This window comes from Gracilinanus agilis, chromosome 6 (assembly GCF_016433145.1).
Source record: "Gracilinanus agilis isolate LMUSP501 chromosome 6, AgileGrace, whole genome shotgun sequence".
NCBI classification, from domain to species: Eukaryota; Metazoa; Chordata; class Mammalia; order Didelphimorphia; family Didelphidae; genus Gracilinanus; species Gracilinanus agilis.
In genome coordinates, this window is record NC_058135.1 from 275,672,664 (window position 1) to 275,682,221 (window position 9,558).

The following is a 9,558-nucleotide window of genomic DNA, read 5'->3' on the forward strand; positions in this document are numbered from 1 at the left end:
AAAAAAAAAACATTTAATGCTTTGTGATCCTTTGTCAATTTTAGGTTAATTATTATGAAATTCAAATACATTTTAACAATACGATTTCTATATTTAAGGAAAACTTTTTCAACAAGAATAAGAAAAATATTAAACAGATGAATAAACGCCACCTTAAAGAGAGTAACTTTTCTATAACTAGATTTGTTTCTACCTACTCAAGACTTATATTTCTCTTTCTATGACTGTCATCTCTTCACATGCCAAGGGCAATTGACCACTGATATCCTTACTAAGAGAAATAAAATTACTAGGATCATTTCTCTTGATTTTTAGAGTTGTAAAATGTGAATGTACATTTATTCTTACCTCTGAAGATGATTCTATTTTCCCTCATAAGTAAGCTTATAAAAATAAAGTTAAATGTTAAATTGGATTGTACTGATAAAAATGTACAAAATTACCAGAGAAAATGTAATTCTTCTCTTGAAACAGAAGAGATACATTTGAAAAAGGAAATATGTTTCCATTTCAATTTTACACATTAATTTGTTTTCAAAACATATTAACTTTAAATTTCAGAACTAAAAAAAAAGATTTACCCTTCATCTCCTCCACTATTATTTATAACTTCTTTTATCACATGCAATTACTAACTGTGATATATTTTATAATAATTTTAGCATGTCTATTATATTGTTTATATATTTTCTGTCTTTCTAAGTGCTTTCCTAAATATATTCCTATATGATATGATTATGATTAAAAGGAGACCATTACAAATTTTGTAAAGCAAAAAAGGACATTTGAGGAAATTCATCATGATTTTATCAAATTCTTCCATTTTCTTTGAAGAATGTCAATTTCTCAGTAGGCACTTAGGTTTTAAAGCTTATCTCAGTGATTTTAAAATAAAATCCAGGACACAAATAAATTCAAGGGAGAAACATACAGGAAAATAATTTAAGCTTACCTTTCTCAAGCAACACTAAATAATATGTGTTTGTTTTCTTCAGTGAATATTTTAATATATATATATACATATATATATATGTATATATATATATACTATGCAACAATAATTGTCTTATAGTGCTTTAAACTTAACTTAGCAAAGTGCTTGAAATGTATATATATATATACATAAATATATGTTTTAATCCTCATAATAGTCAAGTGAGATAGATTTGAAAATCATTTTTATTTCCTGTTCCTGAAGAAGAGAGCTCAGAGTCCTAGTTGATTCCTCATGATTATCTAGCAAACCCATGAGAATGAATTTCAAGTGAGATTTCTCCTCATTTCATTTCCTTAAATCATTCTGCTATACTTCACTGTCTCTAAATTAAACATTTAGAGCTCCAGTTATCTCATAAAAGTATTCTAGAGAATCTGCTCATAAGAAATAGTGTTACACGTTTTCAAAAAAAATTAGAGAATAATTATATAGGTAAGATTATTGCTCTGTTTTTCCTCTGTGGGGATAGCTCCTCTCCCAGGCTACTTTTCATTTTTTAATTAGAAAGCAAGTCTTTATGACTGATGGTCCAGAGCCCTAAATATTTGTAATTAGGTTGTGTACCATAATGAAAAGAGTCTTGGGTTTGAACAAAGATAGATCATTACTATCTAAGGCCCTGATACTTTCTAATTGCTTCACATTTGGCAAATTATTGGATCTTCATTACTCTCAGTTTCCTTATCTGCAAAATGAGGATAATTCTTGACAAAATTGACTCATAGGTTTGTGGTAAGACATGTGCCTTTCATCTCTGCTAAGTATCATCCAGTCTCTTCTGCCCTTTGTGGTTCAACCCCTTAAAAAGCAATCTACATTAGGTGCCTCCAATGGCCCTCCTCTCACTCTTCTTAAATCCTCAAGATCAGACTCCCAGCCTTATTTTTAAAATGAAATTGCTCTCTCCAGTTACCATTTATCTTACTTGCCAAATTCACTGTCCTTTTCTTGGTTTTCATTCCCCTTGATTTCTTGGCAGCCTTTGATACTGTTGATCACTCTTTCCTAGAGGATGTTGTTTTCTCTTTAGGTTTTAAAGACAACATTATCTCCTGGTTCTCCTCAAATCGATCTGACCTTTCCAACTCTCCTTCGATCAGTCCTTATCCAGAATAGACCTTCTAACTGTGCATATATCTCAGGACTTTCTCCTCAATTCCAATTTTCTCCCTCTATATTTCAACTGGTGATCTCAACTTTTGTGGTTTGAGTTGCCATCATCAAGCTAATGATTCTTATTTACCTTTCCTGACCCAACTTCTCTACTTATCTCCACTTTTTATCTATAACTCCCTATCAGCCATCTCAATTCATACAACTTATTCATATTTTAAACTAAACATGCCTAGAATGTAACTCAGTATTTCCCTATAAAGCATCCTCCCTCAATTTCTCTATTAATATAGAGGGAACCCCCTGCTTCCTATAATCAGGTTTCACCAACTAGAAGTTATCCTCAAGTCTTTGCTATCTCTCCCAATAAATAAACTGATTTCACCTATACACCATTTCTCATATATTCGATCTTCTTTCATATTACACTGCAACCACTCTAGAGAAGGTCATCATTGACTCGGACTATTCCTCTTTCTTGGTTCTCTAAACTCCAATCCTTTTTCCATTCAGTTGCCAAAATGATTTCTCTAGAGCACAGATTTGATCATTTCATTCCTTTTCTCAATAAATGCAAATTGTTCCCTACCTCTTCCAGAATAAAAACATTCTATTTGGCATTCAAAGTACTATATAATAACCTCCTACCTTTCCAATCTTCTTTCATAAAATCTTAAATCCAGTGACACTGCTTTCTTGGTTGTCCCATAAATAAGACATTCTATTTATTGTCTTCTCTACCTGTCCTCTATGCCTAGAACATTTTCTGTCTTCAACACTGATTGTAGGTTAACATTCAAAAAGATGTCAAATAAAAATAACAAAAAAAGTTTTTGCTGTTATTGCTTTTAAATACATGGATTATATATTGTTTCTGCAATGTATTTTATGTTGAAGTTATATAAATTCTTAAATAATATTTAGGAGGCAGCTAAGTGTCTCAGTAGATTGAAAGCCAAGCCTGGAGATGGGAGGTCCTAGATTTAAAATTGGCCTCAGACACTTCCTAACTGTGTAACCATGGGCAAGTCATGTAACCATAATTGCCCAGCACTTACCGCTCTTCTGTCTTAGAATGAACACACAGTTTTGTGTCTAATATGGAAGTTTAAGGGTTACAAAAATGAAAAGTAATTAAAATTGCTATATGTAAAAATCAATTTTAAATTATTTTTCATATAAAACCATCACTGGCATTTAATAGACTGTAAACTAACGATGAGTCAACTATGTAACATGGCAATAAGAAAAAATATGCAGCCTTAGGCTATATAAATCATAGAGATCTAACATGAATGAGGTGATAGTCCACTTGTATCCTGTCCAATCAGACACCACAACAAATATTCATACCTATAATATTATGTTCAGTTCTGAATTGTATAAAAGGAAAGAGAGAGGCAACCTTTATCTACCTCTTTTGAAATGATCAAGTTGATTTTAAACAATAATCTGTTTTTTTCCTTAAATGTAGTCAAAGCATTTTTCATTTTAGGTACCTTAAAACTCCAGTCCTTGCATCTATACTAATAAAAAAACTTTTTTTTGTAAATGAAAATAGACTTCCTGCACTCTTTAATTTATATTTATATTCATGTATTTTAGCATTCTTTTTACTTTGAGTTCCAAGTTTTATCCCATTTTCCTCTATCTATTGAGGTGGAGACAACTGGATATCCATTATGTGTGTGTGTGTGTGTGTGTGTGTGTGTGTGTGTGTGTATACCCAACAAAGAAATTGAAACAAAAAGTATGTTTCCATCAACAGTCAGAGTTCATCGGCTCTTCCTTTGGAATTAGAAAGCACTGTTCTTCATGGATCCTTAAGAATAATCTGTGATCACTGTCTTGATCAGAGTAACTAAGACTTTGGCAGTTAATCATTCTTACAATATTGCTTATTCTGTGTATAATATTCTCTTGCTTCTGCTTGCTTAACTTCATATAAGATCAGGTAAGTCTTCCTAGGTTTTACTTTAAACCTTCCTAAACAACAGTATTCCATCACAATCACAAAACACTACTTAAGTCATTCCCAAGTTAATGTATATCCCCTCAGTTTCTAAATTATTGTTGTCACAAAAAGATCTGTTTTAAATATGTTTTTACATATAAGTCTTTTTCTCCTTTTTTGAACTCTTTTGGATATGGATCTAGTAGAAGTATACTTGGCACAATGGTATGTACATTTATATAGCTTTTTGAATGTATTTTCAAATAGTTCTTTGTTCAGTCATTTCAAAAACTCGTCATTGGTTATTAGTATACCTATTTTCTACATCATCTTCTACATTTTTCTTTTGATCCTCACAACAACCCTAGAAAGTAGGGTGATTATTATCCACATTTTGCAGCTGAGGAAACTAAAGCAAATGGAGACAAACTAACTTGCCCAGCATCCAACAGTTGGTAAATGTCTGAGTGAAGATTTGGATTCAGATACTCCTGAAATCAAGACTCTATGATTTATCTACTATGTCACCAAATTGCTTCACAGTAAATATTTGCTTTTACCATTATTGAATAGGACACACAAAGGAGTATTTTTCATCTAATTTGAAGGAAAATAAGCAAAAAGTCTATTTTTTCTGGAATTTTAATGGAAAGAGCAAAATTAATGACTCAGAAATTTCACATGGTCATAGTTTTTTTTTTAATAATGTGCTGCTACAACACCATGCACAAACATGTTTCAGCAGTTTTAAACCATATTAGAAAATGTTGCTCATACCATTAATTTTATAAAATCAAGACCCATTGACCTATAAATTTGTTGTCTTTTATTCAGAATGTAGCAATGAAAATGTTATCATTCTTTCTCACACAGATGTTAAGTTGGTCTCCCTTAGCAGGTATTATCCTATTTTATTTTATTTTTTTTTTCTTTTTAAACACTGAATAAAGAGACATCTTGGATGAAGTTGGGTCTGAACAATCACACTGATAACAAAAATGTGTATTACTCCTGTTCTATAATAGCTTGTCTTAAGTAGGCTGAGCCATTTGCCATATGATCACATTCCTTTAGCCTTCTCTATAACGTTCCTTTTGTGTGTCATCTTCATCTATTGGATTGTAAGACCTTTGAGATGAGGGATAGCTCTTTTTTATTTCTCCCTTTTTATTAATTATTTTTATGTGTTTTTTTTAAATTTCAGGTACATGCAATTTTCATAATGGTTTTCTGATATTTTGTAATCCATTTTCAATCCCTCCCTCCTCCCACTCCCTCTTCACTAAGACAATATGTAATATGATATATGTTGTTTATATATTATCTTGCAATACATATTTCCATGTNGGAATAAATTACCAACTGAACACACATTTTGTAATTCATGATTAAAGGATAATACAGAGGTTTACAAATGGCAATATAACGGTCATAAGCCATCACTGCCAGAAGGAAACACTCAATGCCCCCAAGAATAAGAAAGAAGCCAAGTTGTGTAGCACAGGTTGAAAGAGAAATATTTTTTCTTTGTGTCCAAATGTCTGCCAGCATTTTGGGGAGAGTTACTGATGTATAACAGATTTCTACAAAGGAAAAATTTCCAAGGAAAAAATACATAGGTGTTTGGAGAGCTGGGTTAAGTTTGGTTATTACAATGATGAGTCCATTGCCAGCTAGGATACTCACATAGATGATAACAAAAATCCCAAATAAGAGTCCTTGGAGATTTGGAACATCAGAAAATCCCAGGAGAATAAATTCTTTTATGACAGTGAGATTTCCTTCTGCCATTTATTTTGTTGCTTCCAAATGCAAAGAGAATGAGTAGTATTTGTGATTCAAGACTTCTCTCTACGCCTTAATTTCCTCCTCTGTAATTCATGAGTTTAGATTAAGTGTTATCTTAGTTTCTTTTAAGATCTTAAATACTCTATTTTAAATATTAAAGTTATTTTAGTTCAATAATTCAAAAATATTAAATTCATGTTATTCTATTAAATAATCATAGAAAGAATATTAGTAATGATAATTAATATAATAATAAACCTTAAAACCAATCATTTTATTCGCAAAAATCCAGAGAAAATCAATTATTTAAGTAATGGTACAATAGTAACCTTTTCTCTATTAAAAAAAATCAATTTCCACTTGGATGAAAAGATGACTTTCTTATAAGGTGAAGGCAAGAAGTGTTATAGAAACAATTAGAAATTAACTTATTAGTATAGAAAATTATCCCTAAATCCTTTATATCTTAAAAATGTTAAATATATCAAAATATGTGACTAAGAGCTATATTATCCTCACAATTACCATAAATATCATCATCTTCATCACTATTATAATAAAATATCTTTCTCATTCTCATAGAAGTCTAACTTGAAGCTCCATTTTTTAAAGTTTAAAATGTTTTATGCAATATGCAGTGGATTTTCAATTATTAATAGGTATGTCTCAGATTGTGTATACAAATGATTCAATGAAAAAGATACAATAATATAATGAATATTGATGATAACCTTCCATTTAAATAGCACAACTCTTCTAATTTATATTATTTTAATCAACAAAATAATCAACTATGACTTCAGAGGAAAAATGAGAGACATGTTGTCTATTTCCTGATAGATATATTATTAGTAAATAATATAAAATTACATTTATGAAATATATATGTACATATATGTGTACATACACATACATACACACATTATCTATATATGTCTGTGGTTATATGTATATATTTTCATGACAACAAGAACAACAGAAACAAAACTCATATATGCATTATATAACACAGTTATATGGATGATAGATAGATAGATAGATAGATAGATAGATAGATAGATAGATAGATAGATATAGAGAGAGAGACAGACAGACAGACAGATAGTCCACAGCCTATATAAGGTTATCAGTCTATCTACTAGGTTATAAACCCTTTAAAAGCTCAACAAATCTTTATATACTTACAAAAGAAATCATTCATTTTTCTTGACTATACATATTTATTATAAAGGACTTCTCCCAATAGGATTCAAGTAAGAGGAAAATAGATTTTTTTACCTCCCACAAACAATTTAAATTGATTTTTTAAAAATCATATATTGGGAGATACCTTCTTGAACTCAAATTTTTATATACAAAAATTCCTTATTCATTAAAAAAGCTATATTATTTTATAAATTTCTTTACATATCTGACGTTTAGATCCCTTCCAGGTAAATTTTTTGTAAGGATTATGATCTTTGAGAGAAAAAGACATTAAGTAAGTAGATTCTATGAGGCAAAAAAATCTAAACAGCTCAAATCAAGACCATTGTCAAAAAGTTCATGTGAAATTCTCTTAAAAGATGAGTTGATAAATCAGGGACTAGCAAGGCAACTAAAGAGGCCTTAGAACAAAGCTGGAATAGACAAAGAATAAAATTTTACAATTAATGAAGAATAAAAAATTTACATCCATTTTATAATTTTGACTAGGAATAAGGTTTCACTTTAGGTATCTCACTATTTATGGTGAAACAAGATAAACATGGTGCTTCCTACATTTCAACCAATAGCTCATATTCTTTTTTTTTTTAAGTTTTTTTTTTTCCCTAAACCCTTGTACTTTGGTGCATTGTCTCATAGGTGGAAGATTGGTAAGAGTGGGCAATGGGGGTCAAGTGACTTGCCCAGGGTCACACAGCTGGGAAGTGGCTGTGGCCGGGTCTGAACCTAGGACCTCCTGTCTCTAGGCCTGACTCTCACTCCACTGAGCTACCCAGCTGCCCCCAATAGCTCATATTCTAACCCTTCTTTTGCCCTCATATCCAACTTTCCTGTGAATTTGGAAAAGAGGATGAGTAGTGTACTGCAGTGGAAGGAACACTTGCCTCAATGATCATTCATGATTTCTAGGTCTCTCCCTGTCACAAATATACTACATTATCTGAAGTATGCATCAAATTATTTGCTTCTTATTTTTCCTCTTTGAAATATAAAAATGTCTGTCCTAATATCCACATACAATATGATAATAGATTGGTTATAAAATGAAATATGAAAAGTATCAAATTGTTATTATGATAAAAATATTACTTGCTTTCAAGTCTGAAATTAACTTATGAAAACCTACATTGTTCAGTGCCATTCATGAAATTTAGACTTATATTTTCTAACTCTAGAAAAATTAAATGGACTATATAGTCTATGAAATTCATTCTGACTCTTAGATTCTATAATATTGTCTTTTATATCTTAAGCATTCCACGTTCTATGACCTCATTTCCCTTTTAATTCTAACAAACTATTTCTATAAGGCTAATAATAAATTCTAAGGTTTGTTCCCTTAATTATATTCTGTGTTGTAATATATATTATGAATTATATTTAAGCTTAAATTACTTTTAAAAAGTCATATGACCAGTGACATTGAAAGACACCACAAGAAAAAAAGCAGTCTGAAATTACCAAAATACAGTGTTCTGTGATCATCAACCTCATATTATCATCATGATTATCATTATAATAAAATTGAAATCATAATTATCACTATATATTAATAATCAGTATAAAATTAAAATTACATTATTCCAGTTGATGCAATTAGTATCAGTTTTCATTATCAACATTAAATATCCTGTCAGAGTGCTTTCTTCACATTTATTTTTTCTCCATTCTTTCTTCTATTTTTTCCTTCCCTCTTCACATCTTCTTCTCTTTCCCTTCTTTTGTTTTTTTTATCACACTTTCATCTTCTTTCTCCCTTTCTTCCTTTGTTCTCTCCTCCCTTCTCTCTCTCTCTTTTAAAAACTTGGGTGTACAGCTAAGGCAACAATGCATCTTTAAGACTGCTTCTCACCTAGCCCTAACTCAGAATCTTACAAGTCTGTTAAATATAGATCACAGAGAGTGGAAAGTGAATTTTGATCATATATTTTCAAAGAATGTTATGCGAAAGAAAACACTAGCTCCATATCTAGGTTTTTCTTGGGGAAAATCTAAGAGATACAATGGAAGATGAAGATTAGCTTTTCAGGCCTCTTCCTCTTCTTTTACATGTGGTCAAAGTATTTTGGTCATCTATCATTTAGACAGTAGTAACACTAAAATAAATCTGGGGGAAAATCATTTGATTATTTACTTTTAAAGGATATTATTCAATAGAAAAACATTCTGTCTGTATTTCTAAGGTAAATGGAAAATACTCCTTGATTTAAAAAAATGGGACATAATTTACATCATCCTAAAATAAGAATGATTTAAATATTTCCATTTAGATGCTTTTCATTATTTATGACATTTTTTCTCACAATGACTAAATATTACTTTAATTGATAAGAACATAAATAAAACAACTTCACATTCCTAAAAATTTGTAATTTTCCCCCGAAGACATCTCTTTCAGTGATATTTGATCTGATATATGAAGTAATTATGAAATATATACCTGCCACTTTAGCAAGGATTTCTTTCCTTCCTTCCTTCCTTTCTTCCTTTCTTCTTTTAT